This window comes from Meriones unguiculatus, chromosome 2 (assembly GCF_030254825.1).
Source record: "Meriones unguiculatus strain TT.TT164.6M chromosome 2, Bangor_MerUng_6.1, whole genome shotgun sequence".
NCBI classification, from domain to species: domain Eukaryota; kingdom Metazoa; phylum Chordata; class Mammalia; order Rodentia; family Muridae; genus Meriones; species Meriones unguiculatus.
The window spans coordinates 142667325-142688292 of record NC_083350.1 but is presented as its reverse complement, the minus strand read 5'-3'; the positions used below and the strand labels follow the sequence as shown (position 1 = coordinate 142688292).

The 20968-nt window shown below is 43.2% G+C and overlaps 1 protein-coding gene across 14 annotated transcripts in view; it reads right to left on the bottom strand.

Moving 5' to 3' along the window:
* LOC132652461 (uncharacterized) overlaps positions 1-20968 on the bottom strand; it is a 607788-nt gene that overhangs the window by 252315 nt on the left and 334505 nt on the right. For 5 of the 14 annotated variants that reach the window (XR_009590056.1, XR_009590067.1, XR_009590066.1 and 2 more), the window contains exons 1-2: positions 3460-3639; positions 2613-2701 (exon numbers count right to left, since the gene is read on the bottom strand). The exons of 3 other annotated variants lie outside the window; for them this stretch is intronic. The gene's annotated coding sequence lies outside the window, so the exon portion shown is untranslated. Of the gene's footprint in view, positions 1-1801; positions 2454-2612; positions 2745-3459; positions 3640-20968 lie in introns of those variants that run through there. 6 more of the 14 variants (XR_009590073.1, XR_009590078.1, XR_009590076.1 and 3 more) reach the window with 4 other exon arrangements.

Below are 20968 nucleotides of genomic sequence, written 5' to 3'. Positions count from 1 at the left end.
AATGAAGACGCTCAATCATCTGTAAGTCCTGTACAGTTTGCTAATAGAGAGCAGGATTAATGAGGGATTGCATCACCACCAGCGGGCCTGCAGAGTAGCTCTGGCTCTGGTCGGCTGCTGCCAAAACGCACTTCTCATTTCCAACAAACAAAGTCTATCTGAGAGACAGCACAGAGCCCTTCAGAACCGGGAAGTCCTGTGCATAATAATGAACTCCAGCTCTTCTTTTGCCAAAGAGCTCCAGCACTTTCAATGTCATAGGTCAGCTCAGTGACTCAGAGGGGGCCTGATCCTTATCTAAGCGTTTGGCGCAAAATTAGAATGTGCTGTAGTCTTATTAAAGAAATGTTTGTCCCTCCATCAATGAGCTGAAAAGAAAGCAGCTCAATGTACTTTTGCAAATTACAGCAATAAACTGCTTGAATTAACTACTTTATTACAAATATTTAATTATTCTGAGGGTTAAATATCCAACATTTTGGAAAGACAAAAATTAGCTGCCAGCTTGGTAACCTAGTTCGTTTAAAATCTCTCACGGTGCTGTGTGTTTGTGTTATTCTTAAACAGTCCCAAACTGCAGTTGTTTTCCTTGCGAATTTAGCCAGTTTCCTTCCACATAGAGTCAGACAGAAAAACACATACAGCTCTCACTCTTGAGGTAAGCTGTCAAGAAATGCAAACCTGTAACTCGCGAGCAACACAAAAGGCAGACACTTTGCTTCCTGGGAAGTGTGAACACTTACACTGGGGAAGAACTCCCGAGCCACATTAGGTCATCAAGTACAACCTATTCATATAAAGTAACTTGGCCATTATTTCCAAACAGTTGCTAGTTAAATGTTGTTTTAAAGCATATGCCCCTTTATTAAAAAGGGACCATAAATTAAAACTCTACATTAAAAAGGAAATTTGGCAAATGCATCCCGAGCAAAAAGTAAGTGTTCTCAGAGAAGTTTTTATGCCCCCCAAATAGAATTCTGCTCATCAATCCAAATGTGTTTTCCATTTTATTAAATCGTACAAGGCAGATGGAAATTATTTTTTTAAATTGATTTTTTCTGTGTTATATTCCTTAAAAAAATAAGAAAGTAGGGACCATTTTGCCATAAAGCAGGAAAAAGAAAAAAAATTTACAACAACAGAAAATGGGTCAGGATGCGCCTCCGCAGAGCGTATATCAAAGTGCTCCTGTTGCCCTTTCACTTGCTGTGCAGATCTGCTGTCTACATCAGCGAGTTGACTGCTCAGGCCAGAAAATCTGCCATGTAGGTCCCGACTCTTCATTGAAGCTCTTAAATGCGCCTTCGGAAACTACAAAGTGCTGAATATATTTTCAGCCTCTTTATGCTACGATTTACAACTCATGACCTCAGGCGGCGTTGTGCACGTAAAACAAAATGATGAGACCACCCTGGTTCAGAGCTAAATAAAGGTATAGAATCAAACTTCATTATCATTCAAATCTCACGAGGGAGAACAACAGCAGAAAATCCACAGCAATATCTATAATTCTGTTTTGCAGTTTTACTTTATAAAAAAATGCCCCTAGTCACTTGTATTTGGCTATGAACCAGCTCAGGGCAAGCAGACAATTATCTAAGCTTAATACTAAAGTAATAACGCACGCAAACATTAAAAACCCTCGAGACATGTCAGCTGGGGCCTGCGGGGATAAAGCGATGACCAGTTGCTCCTCCGGCTGCCCACCCAGACATTCAGTAAAATCCTAGCTTTTGCTTGATTCAGACCCCCACCCCGAGAGTGGAGTGACTCTGCCGGCGGTGTGCCCCCTGATACTCACAGAGCCGTCCCTGCTCTGTGCTCCGTGAATGGAGTCCTTTTCACTTCTCTTTGATAGCTGGCACACTGCCCCTTTCACAGACCCAACGAACCGTCATCTTGGATGTAACAAATTAGTACATTCTCAGAATAATAATAAGTACAGGCATGAAAACACCGCTGTTTTTACTTGGAAATGAAGTAATTCATTTTAGCTGAGTGACTTTTTTCAGTGTACCACCCCAGGCCAAAGAGAGGGAAAAAAAAATCTGTTTCTGAAAAGAATGGTCAATTTCAAGAGAGATATGACACATGCTTTACTGTAAAAAAATCTGAGAAAGTCAAATTAATTGGGGGGGGGGAAAAGGAGCTTTCACTGTCGAATAATTAAAAAGAAAATCAGGGGCTCAAAGGAAATCCACACATACCTAAGTGATGTGTCATTAGAGAAATACGACCGGAGATGAGTCACTGCTCAACTCAGTTTTGATACCAGGTTAAGATGTATCATGTAATTTTTTTCTACTTGTAATTGCAAAAAAAAAAAATATTTAACTAGAAGTTAAGAAAAGATCAGGTATAATAGAAAAGTAATTGAATCTAGAGAGTGTTAAAACACTAGAGAGTAACATGAACATGTTTTCTTATGTTAATGATCATGTCAAAATGTACTTTCAGTTCTCAGAAACATTTCTTTCACCACAGAGGGAGCTTGTCTAGCCTGGGATTTCTCCTTTTACTATGTTGGTAAGAGAAAGTTAATGTGTACACATTGGCATATAAGACGAATCTACTTCAAAGGCAACCTGGAAACACCTTTGTTTTCTCCCTACCTGTCAACGTCAAGAAGTCTGGGAAAAATGGCCAGGAGAACCATTCTGACTGGGTCTCCAAGCGGCTTCAGCTAAGGCTGAACTGGGATCTGAACAGCAAGTAAAGCAGACAGTAAGTAGAGATCGGAAGAACTGCCAAGAAATATGAAATAATAAACTAAATAAATATACACTTATTTTTACTACTCTAGATATGGCCCAATATAAATATTAGCTTAAGATGATGACCTAGAAACCCAAACGATCAGTAATCTGTTCTCCCTTCACCTTAGCTCTTGCCTCCTGAAACAAATTGTAATATTTTATGTAAAATGTACTATCAATTTATTAAACTTTCTGGTTCAGATGAGTTAAAAAATATCTCATTATAAACGGAGACCGTCCTGAAAGGCAGCCAAGCATGACTAAAAAGATCACTCTTTTACACAAAAAAATAGCCTTCTTATTTTACCCTTTGTTGAAAAGACATTTGGCCAGCCACAGGGGAAAGACATAATCTACTTTTATATTCAAATAATTTATTTGAAAACTCCACGGCTACAATGACCCTAAATAATTCTGGGTTGCATATACATATCACATGGGTTTACGTGACCTTCACCACTGACTTGTTTTAAGGTGTCACCAATTATTTCGGCTATTATTTTTTAAAGGAGAAAGACACATTCTAACACTTCAATTAAAAAATTGCCATTATATAAAATTATAACGAAAGTGGAGTACACAGAACACGCAGAGTTTATTTCTGCAAATAAACATACGCGCAGAGTCAAGCTTCGAATACCCTGCTGTTCTCATGCAGCACCCTGATATCAGCCTGTGACACACATTCCAACACACAGTATACCTGGTGACGGCGTGTCAGAAATTGTGCCATCACTATTTGGCCTTTAGGAAGACAAACAGGAGTGGCCGAGCACGCAGGGCTCTGCAGAGCCTCTCTGCAGATCTGTGCTGAGCGTTTTGTCTCACCATCTTGATGATAAGGTTGGTTGTGTGGGCTCTAGGCAACAGAGAACCTCACTTTGAAACCACCCTCCCTGCCCCCCACCCCACCCCACCCCACCCTACCCCTGCCTCAGGAGCCAAAGAAGACGCCAGCAGTGAAGGATGTTTGCCCATTTGCTTCAAGACACTGCTCCTTTCATTCCGCTGCCTAGCGTCCACTGTTACGTAACAGCAGAGGCTAGCATTCCACGAAGGGCAGCCACTTAAAGCAGGTAGAGCCCCCCGGAAGCACTCTGCCCTCCTTATTTAGGGCTTGAAAAGACAGACAATTATCAGGCAACTGTACAAAGCGGTTAAGAATCTCTTCCTTACGTTCTTAATTTCTTTCGTGTTTATACATTGTAACCGAGCCCTGAAAAGAGCACTGGAGAGTCTAGAAAGTTTTCTGATTTTGCTTATGTCTTCCTTCCAACTTCCCACGGTTCTCGTGAGATATCCCCTGATACAGAAAGCCAAAATGTGAAATGTCGACTTGTGCATCCCGGGCGCCTCCCCAGGCTCTGCCCCTCTTCCAGCCAAGCAGAATGAGTGTCTGGGCTAACCACACATTTCAGGACAAAGGAACTAATTCATGGGGGAGGGGAGACCACACACCATTTATAAGGTTTGTTCAGTTTACAAGAAAACCATTGTCAATGCTTTGTTGATTCATTATGAATGACCCTCATGACAAATAACAAGTGGCCACCCCCTGGCTCAGCTCCCCAGCAGCCTTCCCCATGCAAGAGCAGCCGGCCTCTACTGGTCTAATTGCTATTTAAGGAAACGGGAATGGTGGGGACAGAAGATGGCCCTGATCACAGATGTAGCCTTCAGCTTGAAGATTCGATGGAACTGTGGTGCTGGCACATGGAAGCCCGTGCACAATAGGACAGTGCTTGCCTTTACTGTGTGTAACTCTGCTGTGAAGAACCAAATTCCAGTAGAGGGAGTGAAAAAGCTGGGGAAGGACCATAGAGGCCTACGCTGACTCTATGCAGGGGCCAACGCCAGGATGTTTTAGTCACTACAAAATCTTCTTGTATCCCCACCTACAAAATGGGACTAAAGTATTTTTTTAAAAAGGAAAATCACCTTAAAATCCTTTGTTGGAAAATGTTATACAGTGCACAAGCATTATCTTTCTCATCCATTGAACCTTTGTACTTTTTTCTCTGTCCTGAGGGAAATAATAAATTGACATATTTTCTATCATCAGAGATCCTTTTAAGACCACAATGTGATTGCACTCCATGTGCCTCACACTTATCCCCATTAAAAACACACAAAGGGGCGAAAGCAGAGGCAGGACAAGGTAGATACAAAGGGCGCACCGAATCTGCTGTGGTCCGACACGGGTGCTCTCGCTTCACCTGGCTGGCTCCAAGGCAGGGCCGTACAGAGCAGTTGCAAGTAGGCCCTGTATAATTTCCTGCTGAAACCGTGCTCTGTGGGAGAAAAAGCACACCAATTGCACTCCCTGTGAGCGTTCGATTGCAGATCAGCTCTGTCCCCAACTGTTCTAGCACCCTCAGCGGCACCTGTATCTTTTTTGAGTGGCTGGTTTTGTTGGAAACACAGGAAGGGAATCTGTTGTTGGGACATTTATATAGTAGCATTGTAGACTTCTTTCTTTCTTTCTTTCTTTCTTTCCTTCCTTCCTTCCTTCCTTCCTTCCTTCCTTCCTTCCTTCCTTCCTTCCTTCCTTCCTTCCCTTCTTCTTCTTCTTCCTTCTAACAAAAACCCAGATCACAATGAAAATGTTCTTTGTTGAGCAGAGGCAGAAAGAATCCCTCTGCTTGTTTCTTCAGCTCCATCAGCTGGAAATCCCAAGTGGTTTTCACAAGAGGGTAAGACTGTATGCCAAGATGCTGGAGAGACAGGCATTCTTAGAGATCACTGATGGAATGTTCTCGATGGAGCTCTGTGGATGGCAGTGGTGCAATTTTTCCTCAAACCTTGGGGATGCTGTTCTATCTTACAGTTCTAACTCAACACGTGTGAGTCATGGTCAGAGCTGATGGGGAAGCACTGCCAATACCCATCACCTTAAGTAAAGGCACAGAACATACTAAGGAAAAAGGAAGTGATGAAATGATACCAGAGATACATGCTCGGAGGGAAGAGAAGGACTGTGAGCTGAGACTGTCTAGACCCCACGTGTGTCTTTAGAAGTCAGATGTTGTTTATCTCAAGTGAGTAAAGTTCTGAAATAAAGTGTTAGTGAGGGAGGAGAAGCCAGAGATTAAGAATAGACTTGAGACAACCAAAATTGAAGTCAAGTCATACAAATAAGTCAACAGAAATCTCACCAAAATACTAGGAGTTATTCACAGTGGGATGCGAGTGAGCTTTCATAGTCCACTTGCTCAGCTTTTTATCTGCCTGTCAGACTGTCTGTGAGGAAGCATTTATTCAACAATCTTTCAGCAAAACAAAATGCCCTATTGAACTTAAGATTGTTGGTAGCTGTAGATATCTTTGGACATCTGGCTTGGGAAAGGAGCGGATTCAGGGTAGATAATACTGAGGCTGACCAAGATGGAGAAATGAGGAGGTCATGAGAAGGACTACCTTCTTGCTAGTATTCAAGATGACTCTCTGCCCTGTGATAAGTTCCCTTAAAACCAACACTTCTTTTCTATTGTTGCTTTTATTTACTGAGTTTTTGCCATATGCCAAACAATTGGTCAAGCTTTATAAGACTACTGTTGCTTAATCCTCATCATACCTCTGTGCTCTAAATACCATAATAGCAGCCTTCATATTATGAATGAAGAAAACAGACCCTTGAAGAACTACAAAACCAGCCTGGATCTGGAAATCTGCTTCCTGCCTGGGACTAGAGGAGCAACTTTTCTTTCTTTCTTTCTTTCTTTCTTTCTTTCTTTCTTTCTTTCTTTCTTTCTCTCTCTCTTTCTTTCTTCCTTTCTCTTTCTTTACTTTTTTCTTCTTCTTTTCCTCCTCTTCTTCTTCTTCATCCTAGTTTTGAAAATTAATGCCTCTTGTTTTTTGTAACCATCAATCTACAGGACTATCATAGACACAATAAAATTTTTATATAGTAGGCCAAATTTTATAAATAAATTTAAGTACTTCCTCATCAAAATGAGTTTTATTATTATCTCATTTAGAGGGAATATTTTGTGTAGGAATAATTCTTTATATTTTTGTTAGTATTTATTAATGACATCAACATTATGTTTCATTGTGACAATTTTTCGCATGTACACAATGTGTTTTGAGGTGAATCACCAGCTTTCTCCTTCTGTGCCACTAAAACTGTAGGCTTGGCTCACTGTATTTCTTTTCTGCAACCACCTCTATCCTCTCTCTTTAGGGAACCAGGACATGACTCTCTACTTCTCTGAATTCATCTTTCTAAGACATAACACATAATTAGGTCATGCAGTATCTATCTTTCCATGCCTGGCTTCTGGAACCAAGCTCAGTATGTTGAGAAGACAGCCAGATGCTTGTGTTCAAAGCAATGCTCTTCTTAAAAGCCAAGATCATGAAGACTTACCTGTAGGTGAATGAATAAGAAAAGCATGGAACGGCATGAGACCCAATAGTGTAACTGAAAGAAGTAACGAGCTTGTCATTGAGACAACAGAGGGACTTGCAGAATGTCATGCTAAGTGAGAAGCCAGGGCCTTACTGGACTTCAGTGAGAATTGAGTAATGTACAGATTTGTAAGCTTCTTTCAGTCTAGGCCTGCCTGTACTTTCCTGTGGTCATCTTGGTGGCCTTGCCAAGCACATCTCTTCATCAAATCCCACTGGCTACTGACTTTGCTTCTACGTGGCTCAATACCCACACTTATGAAATCAGCATATTACTTCTTGCTGATATGGTTCGAGTCTCAGTGAGTTAATACTTAGAAAGGCCTAAAATAAGGCTTTTCTGAACTTATATACCTACCTGACAGAGATTCGTTGTTTAATCTATATAAACATATACCTATGTTTATCTAAAGTCTGCATTGCTTGCTTGGCCAGCTTGTGAATAATTCAGTTTGGACCTTAGAACTTGCAGCTTTATGATTCCTGATTTCATTTGGGAGTTTAGAATTTGATACATCAGACTGCATCGAAAGTCATATTCACCAAAAGTATGCTCTGGTGAACTTGTGAAGAATGCTGATCCCCAAGCCAAATCAACTGACCCAGAATCCCAAAGGCAGGTCCCAGGAAAATGCATTTTTAAGCAGCCCCCCCCCCCCATTTATCATTAAGTACAATAAAGTTTGGTGACTACTCATTACAGCCTACACCCTGGCTCTACCAACGAGAGAACAAGGCCAGAGAAGGTTAAGCAATTCTCTGTAGATGACAGTGGGGGAAAGCCCATCCAGTGTGTGGAATGAAAGAATTGCCACATCTCACATCACCAGCGAAACACAAACAATTTCAAGGAAGCTTCCGTGACACCGTGGTCCCAGCTTTTGTGTTAGAATAAAAGAAGAATGTGAGCTCAGATGAGGCTTCAAATGTGATTCCAGGTCTGTTGGCAGGAAGATTGATCAAAGTTTGACCTAATTGTGGTCTCTCATTGATGGGCAAAATGTGAATCCCAATGAAGAATCGATCTGTCACTGAACAGAGAGCCATTCTACTGTACGCAAGCAGCCCCACAGGACAGGGTGGCTTGGTCCTGATGAAGATGTGTCTATTTTGTCTTGTCCATTCAATTTGACATTTGTCTTCTGGCAGATGATCCATTATTGAGATGAGGGACAGAGATGCTGTTTTCTTTCTTTGGAACAACATGAAGAAATTTCATTTTACTTTATTTTAGGGGTGAGCGGATATAAGGGTTGGGAAAATTATACTTCCTGTATAATTACTTCTGAGATAGATGGTTCCAGTTGAAGAAAGCCACACAAGAAAATGAAGTCCCTTCTTAATAACTAGACTATTCATGTTACTAAAGGACTACTTCTATTTTAAACCATGAACTTAGTTGATTCTGAAGTTACACACAGAGTTGCATTAGCCCACCACACCCACTGATTATGGGAACAGAGATATATTTTGCATAAATAAAATTAAGGGCTTTTGAAAAAAAAGATGATACTACATTTATGGATGAAAGACATAACGAAAAGAAAAAACAACCCAGACATTTATCTAAAATCGTTACTCAAACAAATACAAAATTTTAGTGTGCACAGGAAGCTTACACTATTTTTATTGTTGCTTACTGAAGTAGCTAAGAAAGAAAAGTTGCGTGCATATGGAGTGAGTCGGGACTCACCCTGTCAGGGGGGCTGTCCTGTTTCCTGACTGGGATTGCCACAGTATGTGAGCAGGATGATGACTTGCGAGGGCACATGCATGTATGTCGTTTGTTCCTCTAGAAAACCCTAACAAATGCACCAGGCTTCCCAGGTGTGCTACTCTGGTTTTTAGGTAATAGACTCTGTCATTCTAGGACAAACGTGTTGCATGGGAACATCAGCAGTTTCTTTTTTAGTCACTATCCCAACTGGGCTGTGTTCTCTTGCTTTTTTTCCCTCCCTCCCTCCTGCCTTCCTCCTTCCCTCTCTCCCTCCGTCCCTCCCTTCTTCTCTCCCTCCCCCCATCCATTCCTCCATCCCTTTCTTCCTTTCTTCTCCCTTTACCTTTTTTTCCCCTTTGGAAGGTGGGTAGTGTCTTACTATGTAGCCCAAGCTAGCTTCAAACTTGCCATCCTCCTGCCTCAGCCTCCTGATGCTTGAGTTTTGGATGTGTACTACCACACACTCAGCCAGCAATTTGACCAGATCTCACATCCCCAAGTGACGTAAAGAAGAAAGATTGTCAAAATCAGCACCCTTATTTTTGATTTTTGTTTGTTTGTTTGTTTGTTTTGTTTTGTTTTGTTTTAGCATCAGATTGGGCTTGCTGTCAGGGCAATTCGATAAACCTGGTAAAAGTCCAGTGATCTCTTTTTTGGTATTTGCTGATGTTCAAATCATGTCCATGGCAATATGCTAAATGCCAAAAGCAGTTGTGTTGGTGGACGCCATGGGCTTCATAAAGTAATGGCCAAACAATTGCAGACGATCCATTTAATTTTCTGTCACAACATTACCACATGACATATGGGCATATATTAGGAGTATTTAATGCTTCACTTCATGGACACACACTTAATTTGAAAACCTTAGATAAAATATGCAGTAAAATGAAGAGAAGGAAGTGGTGTCTTGGATACTTAATGACAAGACATGGGATGTTCATGATAAGCAAAAATTAAAAATGACTTTCCAGTCCTTTGAAATGTTATCTAATGTATAATGGTTGCAGAGGCTTGGCTCTGTTTAAAAAGTCATCAGTACCTGAATAATAAATAAAAAAATTTAGAAATAATTTAATTTATTTTCAAATAATAAATAATCTTTGAAAGAAAAAAAAACCTTACAGCAATTTGTTTTTTTTTTCTAAAAGGAGGTATTTGTAGTTACTTTATCATCCACCTTTTTTCAGTAAAAGGGGAATTAAACTATTACAGGACACCTTGTTAAGTAATTATACAGCAGCATCACAGTGCAATTAAATAGCCATCAGTCCCCGCAGCTGAGAAATTCCAGGTAATTATTCAAAGATAATTTAATAGGAGAATTACTGTATTCAAGCAAGGATTAGCGAGTAATCTACCTCAATTAAAGCATCCAATTAATTTCAGAGCCTCGATAACAGTTGCCTTTGGCAAAATGATCCTTCCCTTCATTTGATCCTGCATAGGCAATATTCCTTAAACATTGTGTAAAATTAATTTACTTCTTCTAAAAGTACAGTCTATTAATAGCAGTCTCCTGAGAAATTAAGCAGATGCAAGCCTAACATTGACGTCTCCCCTCCTGCTTGCTTGTGCCTTTTCCCCAGTCTTTGTGTAGAAACAAAACACAGCCAATTCGGACCTGCATGCATCCCCAACTGCAGGAAAAGCTGCTAGTGATGGAGAGTTCTTGAAGGCGATGTTGTTTCCAGCCTGATTAACTCAGTGGACGGAGCATCTGCGGGAACCCTGTCCCTGGGAAGCTGATGGTCAGGTGGTGGGAATGGCTTTGCAAGTGTGGAGACTTTGGTGGGTGGGGATTCCTCTGTGTGCCTTCTTCCAGAGTGCCAGAGAAAAACCTCAGCTTTGGGATGCAGAGAAGAGAGATTTCGGGGCTCTGGGAGGCTGCAACCCTTTGGGACCATTCACAGTTTCAAACTGTCTTCCTACGGCGGCTTTCCAGATGTTCCTCATTCACTACTCTTCTGGGTAAGCTGTCACTCTTTTTGAGTCAGGACATGGCATCACCAGTAAGTGCGGGATATGTCTAAGGAAATTGTTCCCATATCACTAGCAAGTCTCTCCTGACGTCACTGAAAAGCAGGACTCACATGAACAGCATCTTGAGCTCAGTCCCTCAAAACTGAATGGAGGTTGCCTAAGGCTGGTGACAAGGGGCTCACTGTGTGAGATGGTTGGAAATGCTTTACCTCTGGCCATCATTTTCAGTCCTTCAGAAACCTGTTTGCCACCTGCAGAGACAGGATAAGAAAACACTACAGACATGCCCGTGGCTGACCCAGAAAATGATTGCAAAGGCACCTCCCCATCTCAGAAGCAGCAGCTACTTCTGTCTTTGTCTCTTTAGCTTTCTTGGTGAGCTCTCTACCTTCTACTTGGAAAAATGACTCTATGCAGACTGCTTTGATTCTGACTACTGTTTTCTTAGGAGCCTGCTTCCAATATTTCCCCAAGCGGAAAACAAACTGAAACTGTAGGCAACAGGTCCTTAGGCCAGCACAGGCTTCTGGGATCCACCCATTCCACCTTCATTCTCCAGAGAGGGGGGTGATAAAGGCTCTTGGAGAGTGTGGGCTAGAAGCATATTGCTCAGATGAGGTGAGCAAGACTGGGCCATGCAGGCCCAAGTCAATCCTGTCTGTTTGCAATATGCACAGTACATATATGCATGCATGAATGCATACATACATACATGTAATATATATATAGTATATCTGTATTACAGATAATATAGATTAGAGATAGATAGGTATATATAAACAGATGATAGGCAGTAGATAGATGGCCCGTGGTAGATACATGATGGATACTGATGCCAGAGAGATGGATAAACATGGTCTCCCTGTATTCCCCATCTCACCACTGGGAGCAGGTAGGTCTGGCCAGGCCACTCTTAGTGTTTCATTCTCTCAATTTCTACTAGTTCCAAAGCTCACAGTTTGTCCCACAGAGTATAGAACTTGACAGTGTTGGGCTGGGAATGGGCTGCCTTTTATGTCACAAGCAACACCTGCTCAGCAAGCAGCAAATGCTCTCAAGCAGCTTCAGACTTCACAGTGTTTTCCACTCCTTTTTAAGGCCCCCTGTCCTGGGAACTCCCATGAGAAAACATATATTGATCCTGCACCTGGCTTTCTCTTTTATTAATTAGCTTTGACTCCAACTTCAAATCTGTGATTTCTAGGTAAAGGCTGAGCTGAATTTAGCTCTGTCTGGTTCTGGCTGTGCAGCAGGTCTGATAACACCCAGGGCATTTGACACCCTGTTTTCTGTGTGTGGGGTGGGGCATACATGTGTGTATGTTTGTGCGAACACGCGTGTGGAGGCCACAGGTTGATGTTGAGTGTCTTTCTCAATCACTGTCTACCTTACTTCTTGAGATAAGGCCTTGTCACTGAAACTGGAACTCTTGGATCTGCTGGCCAGTCAGCTTCAGAGATCCCCCAACTTCAGGATTACTGTATGTACCACTGTGCTTGGCATTTTACACAACACTAGAGAGCCTAATTCAAGTCAGCAAGCATTTTATTGATGGAGTTACCTTCCCAGCCCCAAGTCCTTATTTTTCGCGTCTTGAACAGTCTAATCAATGTGAAGCTGCACTGTTAATTTAATAAAGTATGGTCACTATGGGAACAACCTTTCATTTTTCCCTGCTATATTGGTATCAACCAGAAGTGAGATTGTAGAAGACAAATCAGTGATATTTCCTCCTGCAAAGAGTTTGGACGTAAGCTGGTGAGGTCTCAGGAGCAGCCCGCACACTCTTGAGCTTTCCGTCCGAAGCACCGCCACCACTGTCCATCACTTTCCTGTCGCTATGATCAAACAGCTTGGCAGAAGCAGCTTGAAGGAGAGCTTATCTTGGCTCACAGTTCCGGAGAGACGGGGTCCATCATGGCAGGGAGGGCATGGAGGCAGGAGCAGGAAACTAGCTGATCGAACTGCATCTACACTCAAGAAGCGGGGGCCAGACTACAGAGCCTCAAAGCCCTAGCGCCGCCCCTTCCTCTCCCCAGGCTGCGCCCTCCAAAGGTTCCACAATCTTCCAAACAGCGCCACCATCTGGAGAATCAGTGTTCAAACATGTGAGCCTGTGGGGTGCGGAGGGACACTTCAATTTCAAACCACAAACATGGGCAATGTTTACTGGGTAGTGCTGCCTTCCTGCTGACCCTCAGCATCGCATACACCTGGCAGGCCCTTCATCACTGCGCACCCTCAGCATGACACCCAAGCAATGCAAGCACCTAAGCCTCTCCAGACTAACAAGAGGCCGGAAGGCGTAATCCATTCTCCCATAGTACCTCTTGTGACCCAATGACCACTGCTTTAGGAGGTAAGCTACCCATAATTTTCTTTCAGAGTTAAAAATGATAGATTTTGCCCCCTCATCATGCCAGGTAGCTGCTATTTTCCCATTTTAGGAAGGTTTAATGAAAACACCTGAAAGCCTTATAGATTTTCCACTGTTACCCGCTCCCCGCATCCCTTAAATAAAGAAGCCCATAATTGATTAATGAAAAGCCAAGTCATTTTGGTATTAATACAGTCCCCTGGGCGGGCCTATAATCACATCTGGCAAGCCAGAAACAGCATCTCTCTGTTACACAGCCAGGCGAAAACATACAAATCAACACACCCCACAAGGGGATTTTCAGCAATTCCAATCTGATAATCCATGATAAATGCCTGCCAGAGGTTGGTCAGAACCCAGGCCCTTTCAGATTTTAAGCCTCCCTGCTTGTTAAAGGCGTTTACACCCAAGTATTCAAACTTGTTTCACATTTACATGACCATGCCTAACAAGGGAGCTGCAAACCCATGGGTAAAATAGCATGTTATTTAATTTTTACATGAAAAGAGAGTTAGACAACTTGCAGTGCCCTTCAAGTGGTGTGGCCTGGTACTCGGCCCTCTGCCTCTGATATGTAGCGGCATCTCTGTCACTGTCAGTCCCCTGCAGCCTCTGTGTGTGTGGGGGGGCCAGTGTGAGAGTCCATCATCACTTCCACTCCCTGGGGCTCAGATGTATCCAGCCACAGGTGACACACAAATCAAACTTTAGTCTCAGTCTGGTGGGAGGGCTCAGGGGGCAATGTCACTTGCTGTCAAGCCTGAGGACCTGGGTTTGATTCCTGGTAAAAGGAGAAAACTGACTCTGGCCAGCTGCCCTCTGACCCCACAGGCACACCATAGCATACACACACCCCAACAACTGATTAAATAGAATGTAACAAAAATTACCGAGCTTTACTCCAACTCTTGTTGCTTTTGGAAAACAAGGATGTCCCTTTTCACCAAGGTGGCGCCAAAAGCTAAAAGGAAGCTCCTGCCCCTCCCAAAGCCGAAGCCAAAGTGAAGGCCTTAGAAGCTAAGAAGGCAGTGCTGAAAGACGTCCACAGCCACAAAAAGAACATCACATGTCACCCACTTTGTGGCGGCCCAAGACCCTGCGGCTCCGGAGGCAGGCCAAATACCCTAGAAAGAGTGCATCCAGGAGAAACTAGCTTGACCACTTCTACCATCATCAAATTTCCCCTGACCACCGAGTCAGCCCTGAAGAAAATAGAGGACAGGAACACACTTGTGTTCATTGTGGATGTCAAGGCTAACAAGCTAACAGGCCACGAAGAAACTCTATGACATTGATGTGGTCAAAGTCAATACCCTGATAGGGTCTGACAGAGAGAAAAAGGCGTATGCTCCGTTCACTCCTGATTATGATGCTCTGGATGTTGCCAACAAGATTAGGATCATCTAAACTGAGTCCAGCTGGTTAATGCTAAATATATTCTTTATTCACCATTAAAAAGAGAGAGGGAAAGGAAAGAAAGAAAGAAAGAAAGAAAGAAAGAAAGAAAGAAAGAAAGAAGAAAAAAAAGAAAAAAGAAAGACAGAAAGAAAAAAGAAAAAGAGAAAAGAAAAACAAGGATGTCACAGAAAAACAACACATTACTTAAGTCATCCGGACCTTTCGAAGGGACCTTCCAAAAATCACACTGCTTGTACAGCAGTTAATCTTAATTGTTGACTTGACAGGGCTCACCATGGAAAAAAATACTGGGGCATGTCTGTGATAGGGTTTCTAGATTAGGCTCCCTGGGCTGGGAAGACCTACCGTAACCAGGAGCAGTGCCACCCCATGGTCTGGAGAAGCAGGTCAAGTAGCACCCATCTCTCTGCTTCCTGACGGATGCATGCGACCAGCTGCCTCAGCTCCAGCAGCCACGACTTTCCTGTCAGGATGGATGCCGCCTTGAACTATGAACCAAAACAAACCCGGAAGTTGCTTTTGTCAGGCTGTTTGTCAGGCAGGACAAGTGACTAATATAACTTTCCCTTCTTCAATTGCCTCTTGCTCTGTCCCAAACCCATTTCTGTTAATGATGAGTAGAACTAATTCCGATACATTTCTTATGTGAGGCCCGGGCTATTTTCATCTCTTCAGATATTGAAATGGTCACATCTGATGTGTGAAGTGAAGGACAGCAAAGAGAAATGACACAACTCACAGGGTTTTAAACGAGGGAGCACCCCTGTCCGCCTTCATCACAGGCTGGCCATGTCGAATCACGCCGCTCACCATTCTCCTTAGATTTTAGAGATACGGAGAGTGAGAAATGGGCTTTCACGAATGTTCTTAATCTACTAAACCCTAACATATCAACAACAACAGCAAAAAGATTCGCTCAGTCAATGAAGATGAACAAAAGGTAAGGATGGGAACTATCTAAAAGGATGATTTCATGTTATCGATAATCATAGGAAAAATGCTCATCTGTGGTAGCCATCAATGACACACATATTCAGATACAGTAAGATTCTGTTTTGCATACACCCACCAGACTTCCTTTTTATGACAGCACACACGCACACACACACACACACACACACACACACACATAATTTAAGCAAATGTGTTAAAGGTGCGATATATTGGCGGTCAGAAAGGGTGGATTCTGCAGTCTCACAGCAGGATCTCTGGGTGCAGGGCATACCAGTATTTCTGTTTATTAGAGGGTGCCTTCTGTATTTTCTAAACTGCTTACATTAGACAAATACTGCCTTTTATAATTAAGGTAATAAAAATCTGTGAAAGCAAGGAATGTGCCCTTATCCTAAAAGGTTTCCAGTTGTATCTCATACCTTCAATAGCCATATATGGAAGTTAGTTTGCCAACACAATCTAGAATGGCTTGAGAGGAGTCTCAGTTGCGGAGTCTGAGGAGTCTCCATCTGGTTGGTCCTTGGCTTGCCTTTGGAGGGTTGCCACGACTGCCTTAATTGCTGTGGGAAGACCCAGCCTGGAAGTGGACAGTGCCTCTCCATGGTTTGGGGCGCTGGACTGAATGAGAAGAGAGACAGCCTGCTGACCTACGCATGCGTGCATTCCGTCTGTTTCCTCTGCTCCTTGCTATGCGATGTGACCAGCGGTTGCAGGGTCCTGTCTTGACATCCCTGATGCGATGGGCTCCAACTAGGAACTGTGAGCCAAGACAGACCCTTCTGTACTAATTACTTTTGTCAGGGTATGATGTCACTGCAACAGAAATGAAGCTTAGGACATGGTGGCTTTTTTTTTTTTTTTTTTTTTTTGTATTTTATGGAGGAGCTACAGTTGGTCATCCATATCTGTATCTTGTATTTAGTTAACTGCGGGTCAAAAATACTTTAAAAAATGTCAGAAATACCTCAAAAGTAACTCTTGGATTTGCCACACCCTGAGTACTATACCAGCTCCCCAAGAACAGCATGACATGCGGACACAGCATGTGTGAACCCCCATCTTGGCCCGAGCCTGGGGCTCCTGCCTGCACTCTGCCATCTTTGAACACTGCTTTGTCCTAGTCCTTATTTTCCAAACAGAACAGTATAGGAGTGCCATGTGTAGTGTTTACGGTGAATTAGTTCATATAAGTCATCTAAAGCGCCTAGAAGCACCATGGGAGGCTGTCTGGGTCCTATGGAAATACCATGCTGCCCCATAAGGAGCTTGAGCACCTGTGGCTTTGGTTATCTGGGGAATTCCAAGACCTGTCCTTCACCAGTACCAAGTGATAACAGTACCTGGAAAATGTATACGGAAATGTGATTTAACTGTTTGCTTGTTTGTATAAGTGTGATTTAAATAAGCTCATGGATTTTTATTTTATTATTACTTTTTTAGCGAAAGTTCTTTATTTTCCATTTTTGCTTAACGTGTGGTGACTGATACAGCTAGACAGAATGATTTCTGGTTCACTCATATGGTGACTTAGCCACAGCTGAGAGGTAAGTGTGTGAGGTCCCATTCTCATCTAGCCCAGCTAACTTACAGCATTTCACAGGCCTTGCAAGGACACAGCCACCCAGGGCATTAGACTGCAACACTGCATTAGACCTGAGCCCAGTTGCCCAGCTCAGGCTGACAGCATCCAGATGGGGGCTGGGCTCCCAGCCTCCACATCACCTGAGAGCTTCGGAGGCCAGGGCTGCTTCCCAGTCTCACAAGAGGGATACAGGGCCTGACCTGGGTCAGTCAGCTTTCTATTATGTAACCTGTGAACCCGTCATGATCATTGATGAAGAGGACAGGCTGACTCTGGCTTATTCATGACTCTTCGGCCTCTATCCTCTCATTGTGGAATAGAACACTACTCACCTCATGGCCAGGAATCCTGAAAGTCAAAAAGGCCAGAGTAGCAATATCCCCCAAGGGCCCATCCCCTGTAATGGGAGGGTTTTCCATTAGACCTCACTTCTTAAGGGTTTCCCCATGTACCTGAGAGCACTGAGTCTTAACTTACTGGGCCTTTAAGGGGTATTTATGTAAACCATGGCAATAGAAATAATCCTCATTTCCTTAAGGGAATCACTAACTTCTTGGTATAGTTCCCTCTATCCAATACTTAAAATTATTATTATTCTGTGTGTATGGGTGCTTTGTCTGCATATATCTGTGCATCACATGTGTGCCGGGTACCTGCAGAGGTCAGGAGATGGTGTCAGGTCCCCTAGAATTAGAGTTACAGATGACTCTCAACTGCCATGTGAGTGCTAGCAGTCAAAGCTCAGGACTCAGGAAGAGCCAGCGCTCTTAACCACTGAGCCATTTCTCTCTCCAGCCATCTAGTACTTAAAAAAATTACCATACATACTTATTTAATTGAGGTAGCTATATATCAGCTTCTCATTTAACAACACAGCATGCCTTTTTTCCTGTTAACTATTTTGCCATTTGATGGTATCCTTAATTTAATTTTTAAAATGTGTATACACGTGCAAGTCCTGGCAGGTGGCCATGGAGGCCCAAAGAAGGTGTTGGATCCATTGGAGCTAGAGTTACACACACTTGTAAGTGCTTATGAAGAAAAATCCAGGTCTTCTACAAGAGCCACAAATGCCCAGCTGCTGAGCCATTTCTGCAGCTCAGTAGAGACTTGTTTTTTTCTCTATCACACATGTTGAAGTATTTCCTCTATTTCTTTCTGGCATATGTAATATAATGTGATACCCAAAATATAAAATTGGCCGTGTTGACAACTTTAGAATTATTTTTATCTCTTTTGGTTGGCAACAATGTCCCTTGTGTCTGTGGAGAGCAGAGCACGGAGCTCAGGAATGCTGTGTTCCCATTACAGAAAGCTCATCCTCCGTGACAACACAGGCTGTGATTCCAGCACCACGGGATGGAGGCAAGAAGACTAGGCAAGTGTCAGGCCTGCCTGAGCTCCCCTCCACGCCCCCCCCAAAAAAGTCCTAGACCAACCAACAAAACCAAAGAAGATTCACTCAAGCTACTTGGCATATCCTGTGCCTCCCTGACCCGAACCACAGGCGCCTTTGCTAAGTGTCTGAGCTGACAGGTGCTAATCAGAGTGGGTCTCACAGTCTCCACCTTTGTCTTTCTCCCCAACAGAAACTCTGACCCATTCAGCAGCAGCTTTTCCTTCTTGCCCCTTCCCTGATAACCTTTAATGTACTTTCAACCTCCGTGACTTGTCCGTTCTACATATTTCACATGAGTGTCATGGTACCGTGTTTCTTCCTTGGTGTTTGGCTTATTTCACTGGACAAAGTACTCTTTAAGACTGGCCCACAGAGTACTGTGAATCACAGCGCTGTTCTTCTCACGGCTAAATAATATTCCACTGTCGCTCACGCTGTATTTACTCACTCTCCGGTTGATGGGCACTTGAGTTGTGTATTACTGACTACTGTGGCTTTCACTGCTATCAGTTTTTAGTGGGGAAGGGAGAAGTGCCAGGACCCTGAGCATGCTCTGCCACTAAGTCACACCCCCAGACCTTGTTTTCAGGTATTTGTGAGGGCATGCTGTAGGACGGAATTGCCAGGACATCCTAGGTATTTCTCTTTGCACTTCTGCTGCTCTTGTGCAGCCATCTACTTCCTGAGTAAGGTAAGAAGGTTCCTTCCTCCCCTGGAGAGAGAAGCATCCCCAATGAAACAGGAGAGCTTTCTACATCTTGCTAGTGAAATACTCAAGGTACAGATCACAGAGTGTTTGCTGCTCCTGTGGCCTAGAAACAGATTCTGTACCCGGCTTCCCTCTGATCCTAAAGGAGCCTCAGAGCTATGACCTATTTTTTAATTCTATTAAAGTCTTGTGTGTGTGTGTGTGCGTGCCTGCCTGGCTGCCTTTTTATCTGTGTATTTTTGTGTATGTATACCTGTGTATGTGAAAGTGCATTTGTGTATCCTAGAATTCCAAGCTGCCTGGCTATTTCTTTTTCTTGTTTCTTTTCTTTTTTTAAATGTGGGTGCTGGAGAGAGAATTCAGGCCCTCGTGTTTACACAGAAAAGCTATGGCTTCAGGAACCATCTCCCCAGCTTTTAAAGTTAGTTCTTAATAGATCTTAGAAATTTCCATATAAACTTACTTCCCAGAGGTTTTTGTTCTTATTTCCCCTGAAACTTTCAGAAACATTTACATACCTCTCCCCAGTCAGGTCCACCACTGTGTTTCACATAGCCTGAGCTGACCTCAAATTCACTATATAGTTGAAGATGAACTTGAACTTATTTCCCTGTTTCTGCTGCCTGAGTGCTGGAATTACAGAGACGCATTATTAAGCTTGGTGCATGCGCTGGGGTGGAACCCAGGACTTCCTGAGTGCTAGGTTAGCATTCCATCTGAGCCACATCCCCAGACTGAGAATCTATATTCTAAATTATTTTCATAATTACTTCCTTCTCTCTCTCTCTCTCTCTCTCTCTCTCTCTCTCTCTCTCTCTCTCTGTGTGTTATGTACGCATGTTCAAATAAGTTTTCTCCTGCAGCACCTGTGACAGAGCTCATGCCTGATTTTCAGAGTCTTCTTTGATAATTTTCCATCTTATTTAAAGAGACAGGGTCTCTCGGTTGAACCAGAGCTCACCTATACAGCAAGCCAGTTGCTTTTGGACTCTGGTTTCCATGTTCCTGGCACTGAAACAGCAGGTGGGTCACCACATACAACCGGCATCTATGAGTATCCTTGGAATCCAGAGTCAGATCCTCAAGGGTGTGTGGCAGATGCAGATGGCACAGAGTCATGTCCTTAGCACCACCCACCCCAGCTGTTTTCTTCCTTTTAGCAGCGGCCAACAGTGCCTCTGGTTTCAATGCTGTACCCTTCATTAATAGCCCAGGGTCTTACCAAGAGGTCTTCCCTTCACCCCAACTCCAAGGAACCCAAACACACTAAGCTTAGCCTCTTCAAGAACTGGTCTCTCCCATCCTACCTGACCTGTACCAGTGTGTAGATACACAGAAGACTGACCTAAACCTGTAGAACTATCAGTCAGGTTATCAACCTTCTGCGGCATGAGTTCTGGGTACAACCAGGAAGTCAGCAGCAAGCATCAAGAAGTAGCAAGCAGAGCTACTGTCACTGAGGGTGAATAACCACAGGGTCCCTCTGCCAGTGCTTAAAAGGTTCACTGCTGTTTGACCCATGGTAGCCTTGTTTGCCCTGGGTCTAAGTTTTCTCTTAAAAAAAAAAAGAACAAATAAAAAGATGGGTTTGGGAAAAGGAGTCTCATCTATGTACGAGGACGGAACTCTAAGAGTAGCTTTTACTAACGGCATCCGGTGCTT